A 6,345-nucleotide genomic window follows, 5' to 3' on the forward strand; every position below is an offset into this window, starting at 1 on the left:
GTCCCTTGTATTTTGCCAAATGCTCAATAATGCAAGCAAAACACTTTCTAAATGTCAGAGCTTTGCCACTGTTTTGGTTAACATTTAGCTCTGAGGGCCTGAGTTTACACAGTTTCAACTCTGTTCCCTTCACTTGCAGTTGAACTTAACAGAAGCAATGACATTGTTACCTGGTCTTTCCCAAATAGTGTAAAGTCAAAGTAAGTGGATGAAAATCTTCTGAATTTGAAGTAATAAAGAGTTTGTCTGTTATTATTGTTTCACTTGGATGATAGAGATAATTTTGTTATGTATGTGGTTGTAACAGTGGAAATGTGCAAGTCTCAGATTAAACAAAATGTGAAACATCCAATTTATACAGCAGTTTGAAAAAATGTATTATGTGGTAAAATAAAAAGAAAGGAAGACATTCTTATGACTAAAAATAAGTGTGAGAGGTCAGATTAACTCTTCTAAAGTATTACTTGTGTGTAATTTCTGGTTTGGAAATTTAACATTCATTTGTTTTGAGGAAAACATGACGTCACTGCGGAGTCTGACTTTGTAAAACTACTAAGTGAAACAAGAATCTATCTTGTTTCACAAATCAATTCCCTAGATTTAATTCAGAATTATTCATTTTTCTTTTAGATAAACAAACACCTCTTTCAGTTTTTTGTATTTAAAATGCTAACATGCTACTTTTAATTCTAAAATTTTATTCTAATCACGCCAGTTGTTTCAATCTATATATTTTTGTTGTATTTGTAAATCTTTACCTTTGACCCTGCTCGTGTTATGTTGTATCAAGTTAAACTGTTATGCTGTGTGAAAAAGACCAAGAGGAATCTGAACTTCAGATCTTTATGTAACTTCAAGGACTCAGTGTTCCTCTGTGTGGAGACCAGTGTAATGGATTACTGGGACAATTAAATCCCCCAGTTAAGACCCTTGAACAGGAACCCCTGACCTTCGGCATGCTGAGTCATGAAAATTAGAGAAACTCTGTTTCTTAGAATTGTCCATAAATCAAATGAATCAGCTGCACATTCTGACCCGTACAGACCGAATGAACCTTCACCTTCATCGTCACAAACCTGATGTAAACATTTCTTTCTAGAAGATTTATAGTAAAATAAAATGCAAGGTAGTTAAAGGTCAGCGAGAGTCAAAACAAGCTCGTCTTGACTGAACAGCGTCTGCCGAGGTTATTCTCGACTAGCAGCTTGGATCAACGGGACAAGGGAGTGACTCACATTCCCGGGTCTCATGGTGAGCTTGTGACTTTACATTCCCACCCGCTTTCTTTTGTACATATCAGCATGCAATTCCATCCCACCCCCCCTCCCTCTTCCAAGAACCATATGTTCAACACAGTGGGTACAGTACATGACAGAGAACATGGCTTATCACGTAAACATTGGAAACTCTGGAGAGTCTGATTCACTCCTTTCATCACTGTCGCCACTTGTTTATTTGCTCCTCAGGTCTGATCATTTGTTAGGCTCACATGTTCAGAGACTAAAAAACAAGTAAAGCAACATTAATTAGACTCAGATGGTGAAACGGGGTGGTTTTACCATCTCTAATCCGCCACGTTTAACAAATGTTAGAAACTCTCCTGAGTTGGGTCAAAGGAGGTAAATTTCAAGAAACAAAATCATGATTGAAGTAAATTAAAAGAGACAAAAGGGAATAATATTTAAAAACTGCAGAATTATTGTTTCAATCTAAGACTGAAATAAGTAGGGGGCTTGTGTTCACTGCACTCTTCCAACTAAGACTGAAACAAATGATAGATTTGGATAGACTGTTTTGTACAATCTATTATTTTGTTTTGTGAGTTTCTTTAGCAATTTATAGCCTGAATACGGGAAGTATGCCTGAATCTACGCCAAACTGTATTCACATATAATCCTGTCAATAAAATACACCAAAGAAGAAGGCATAGAGTATAAACATAAAGCATGACATTGTTACCTTTGAGCTATTGATTCACGGCTTTACTGGAAGTGAATCTATAAAGTAGTTTTTGTCAAATGGTTGAATAAATATCTCAGTGAAACTACAACAAGTGGATTGAAGCAACTTTGGAAATGTTTAAATATGTTGTTTTGAAAACATCAATTTAGGAAGAAAAGAAAAACCGAAAAACCCATATTTTGGACCTACTTCTGGGCTGATATCCATGCCAGATTGTGGGTTCTCCAGAGTTGTGTTTTATGACAGAGATGATGTTGGTTATGACCACATGATAGCCGAGCACAGTATCTGCTTGGCTCACCGCTCCTTCTGACAATAAAGTTATGACTCAAATTGTTTAAAAAGCTGCAAAACAAGTTTTGCTTTTAATTCTGGAGAAAAGGGAAGTGGGTTAGCAACATGTTTACATGACAAATATGAAATATTGAAAGGTGAAAACATTATGATGAAGATGCAATGTATGAACTAAAATACATTGTATTGTTCAATACAGTACAATCTGTGAGGCAGAGGAGTACTTTCTGGCTATTCAGCATTTAATAAATAGTTTTTAAAAAGTTGTATATTAATCTGCTTCTAAAGCTGATAGCAATGTTCTTGTGAGCGTCACAGTCCCAACCAAATTAAATATCTTACCTCCCTATGTCAATCTGCAGGTATTGTCTGATCCTGTTTTGTCAGAGGAGCTTCTCTTTTATATTTTCCTTTGTGACCAGCACTGTGGACTCTGTGTTAACAAGGATTTCTCCAAAGTGACAAAGCTAAATGTTCTCTTAAAAAGAATGATGTCTGCTAGAATACCCCTATTTCAATGGACAAATAGTCAGGACAGTCTTTGTCAGAGCAGCCTCAACAATGGCGACGGTTGCAGGAGTTTGTCTGTAATCGGAGATTTCAAGTTCAAATCCGCACTGTGAATGTTTGGCCAAGACGCCTCCCGTTGGTGGTCAGAGGACCCGGTGACACCGGAGCACGGCAGCCTCACCTCTGTCAGGCTGCTGAAGACCAGATGTCACTACAATTCAGTTGCTCCATCACATCATTAGGATGATGTGTACATGAATCAGGGAATGATTGAATGTAGTGTGCACAAAAAGGCCCAAAAGTTACAAAGAAACATTGAAACAAAACAGTATAAGACACCAAAAACTTTGGGGAGATGTGCATGCTCATTAGTGAGAGACCTCCTGGGATTGTAATCCAATGAATAAACATTATGAATCAACCACTGAATTTGGCTATGAATTTAATAATTCTGCAAACAGATTATATTTAACTTAAGACTAAATTTACTTTCTGACTTATTCCCAAAATGAAGATATGTTAAGATAAGTAACTCTTCACTGTTTATAGCCTCAAAATACACTTGTTCAGAAAATAAACTGTTTTAACAGTTTACAACTGAACATCAAGTTAATTAATAACTTATATTGAAACAGAATTTTTTAGCTGCTATTTTGCCTATCTCCTAGTCACTGTGTGCTGATAAGCTCATTGACTTGTGCTTCAACAACTGGATGGTTTTCTGGTCTCTTCTGCTCTCTGGTGGCTGTTTCAGGTAATTTGCTTTACAAATTGGATGTTTGTGAGGAAATAAAACAAACTGGCACTCTATAACGCATCTTTGCGACTTTTTGCTTTTATTGGTTTATTTTTTTGTCTGTATCGATTCTAGACAGACAAATTAATCCATGTTTATAGTAAACAATGAGTATTAACAGACTTAATTAGCTAAAAAAATAAAATAAAACAAGGACAATTCATGACTTTTTGAAAAATCTTACAGCAGAGATGTTCAACTTGTTTGTTTCTTCATCATTCTGATTTTTTATTATTATTATTTAAATCAGTGATGATCTGGCAATAGTGCGAATTCCAGAGCGTGAACGCATCACGAACTAGATTGAGTTAGAACGCAAAAATTCCGCCAGGTGGCGCTCACCCGAGCCCTCAGATGAACGAATCTGTTTATGATGTGATTTGCTTCAGTTCGTTCACTTACAACGATTCGTTCATTCAAAGAGGTCGTTCATGAACGACACAACACTTTGATTCTTTCTAAGTGTGAGAACTCTCATAAGGCATTGAGGCAGCAGCAGTCATTGATATTCACTCAGACCTGGAAAAGGATTTACGACCATTATTAAAACATCATGGATTGTAAGTAGCTACTAAATATGGGCAGAACATTGTAAAATCATAAACTGAATTTCAATAGGTTCTATTTGAATTTGTATTGCATTCAATAAATGCTGAATTTACATAATTTAAAATCCAATGTATTGGTTTGGAAAGGATTGTCTGTATAAATTGAAATTGAATTTAATATGTTCAATCTGAATTGATTGAAACAACCTAACCCTGAACAAAACATGTCACTGTTTCAATTGACTTTAGTGGAGTGTTAATGGTGTGATTGATATTGCGCTGTATTTTTTATAAAACTAACTAAATTGTTGTCAGGATACTCTATAGACCTTTGATCTCAAGGAGTTTTATCCTGGTTAAATAAAGGTTGGATGAACTTATTTGCTTTGAAATTGTATTTCATGCTAGTAAAAGTTCATCTCTCAAATACTTTCATTTTCTCTTCTCACCATTATATTTCAGTTGGACATTTCAATAGGTGTGACCAGCAGGTGACCCTCAATAAATAATTCATTATAAGAGAAAGCGTCATGTAAACGTTAAGCGAGCATTTGTCAGCTGCTAGAGCTAACATAAGACTTACTTTTAGGCTATCGTTTTCTTTTACAGTACGCTTCTTCCTGGACAGGTATTACTGACTGGAGCGTCTAGCCGCAGACCGCAGCTCATTCGACATGCAGAATAACGCAAGTTGATCTGCGCCCCGCTGCAGCCCAAGGTTCGGTTGGGCTTTAGTGCACCGTATTTAGGTCAACTTGCGCTTGATTATCCTGTGACTTGATGTCCGACCCAAAACATTGATTTTAAGTGCTGAAATTGAGAATGGAAACTGAAAGTTTTTGAGAACTCAATTTTCACAAAGCAAATTAATTCAGTTTCAGTTCAGACAATAATTTCCAAAACAATAGGTTGCTTCCAATTATGCTAATTCACATTACGTTTCTCATTTCTTCAAGCCATACAAATTGGAAAACTTCAAATTCAAGTTCTGTTCTGCCCATAGGTTCTATTTGTAAAATAAATCTTTGAGATTGACAGAGAATGAAACATTGTTTAAAAAGTTTTTCTAATTGAGGATATTCTTTCAGGGTACATTTATTTAACAGTTTTTTTTTGTTGTAATATATATATATATATATATATCTGGCAAAACTTATTTGTGGTACTGATTCAACGTTCTGTCAATATTTTTAGTATATTAACCGTATATACAACTGTAAATAAACCAGGTACAGGCATGTGGCACAGCAATGCAATATATGTATTTTGTCTTCACTCCCCCACTCTCAATGTCACGTCCTATACATCGCCACCTATTAGTTAAAACTCTCATGTTTGATTGTTTCCAGTTAAATTCTTGGAGGTAATAAAGCCGTTCTGTGAGGTGCTACCAGAGATCCAGAAACCTGAAAGAAAGGTAAATATTTTTCATTTATAGTGTTATTATTTTCATTTTATTTAATGACCTTTTTTTATCTTGGTTTATGAAGCTTCCTCTTTTTGTAATCCCTGACAATATGTGTCCAACAGATCCCGTTCAGAGAAAAGGTGCTATGGACGGCAATTACTCTCTTCATCTTTCTTCTGGGTTGCGAGGTAATTAGATAAAATGCTGTCGATATTTAATACATTACGTAGAATGTCATAAACGGCTGATGTTATTGTTATAACTAAATCTTTGATTCTAATAAAAACAGGAAAGTCTTTATTTACTCGTATTAATAATTGAATAACTACTTATTTTACGTAAATGTTTTTTTTTCCCCGTAAGTGCTCCGCTAGTAGACAACATGAGAGCTTCCCTAAATCCATTTTATTTTAAAAGCTGTTTTTTCTTAGAATAAATGGGACAATAAAAAGGGTTATTAAGTTAAAATATTTACTGTTAAAAAAGTCACTGTAGAATTTACAGTAAAAAATTATAGTAACCTTACAGTATTTTTTTTTTGTTTTAATTTTATTGGTTTTACTGTCATTTTATTAGAATTTTACTGTAGTTCCACTACACTACAGTTTTACTGTAATTTTATTAAAGTTTTACTGTACATTTTTATCATAATAAAATTACACTAATCCTGTAATAGAATTACAATAAATCATGTAATTTTACAGTAGAAACTACATACTTTGCTAGCTTTTAAAAGTTTACATGTGAGCTTGCAACTTAATTTACCAAAAAATGTTTATTTTTCTTACATAAAACTTTATTTTATATATTTTTCTTACATAAAAAAT

At 34.5% G+C, this 6,345-nt stretch overlaps 1 pseudogene; it reads left to right on the top strand.

The window, feature by feature from the left end:
• Positions 1-4,115: 4,115 nt before the first annotated feature.
• LOC103465271 (protein transport protein Sec61 subunit alpha-like 1) overlaps positions 4,116-6,345 on the top strand; it is an 11,866-nt pseudogene continuing 9,636 nt past the window's right edge.

The sequence above is a fragment of the Poecilia reticulata genome, linkage group LG5 (assembly GCF_000633615.1).
Source record: "Poecilia reticulata strain Guanapo linkage group LG5, Guppy_female_1.0+MT, whole genome shotgun sequence".
Classification (NCBI taxonomy): domain Eukaryota; kingdom Metazoa; phylum Chordata; class Actinopteri; order Cyprinodontiformes; family Poeciliidae; genus Poecilia; species Poecilia reticulata.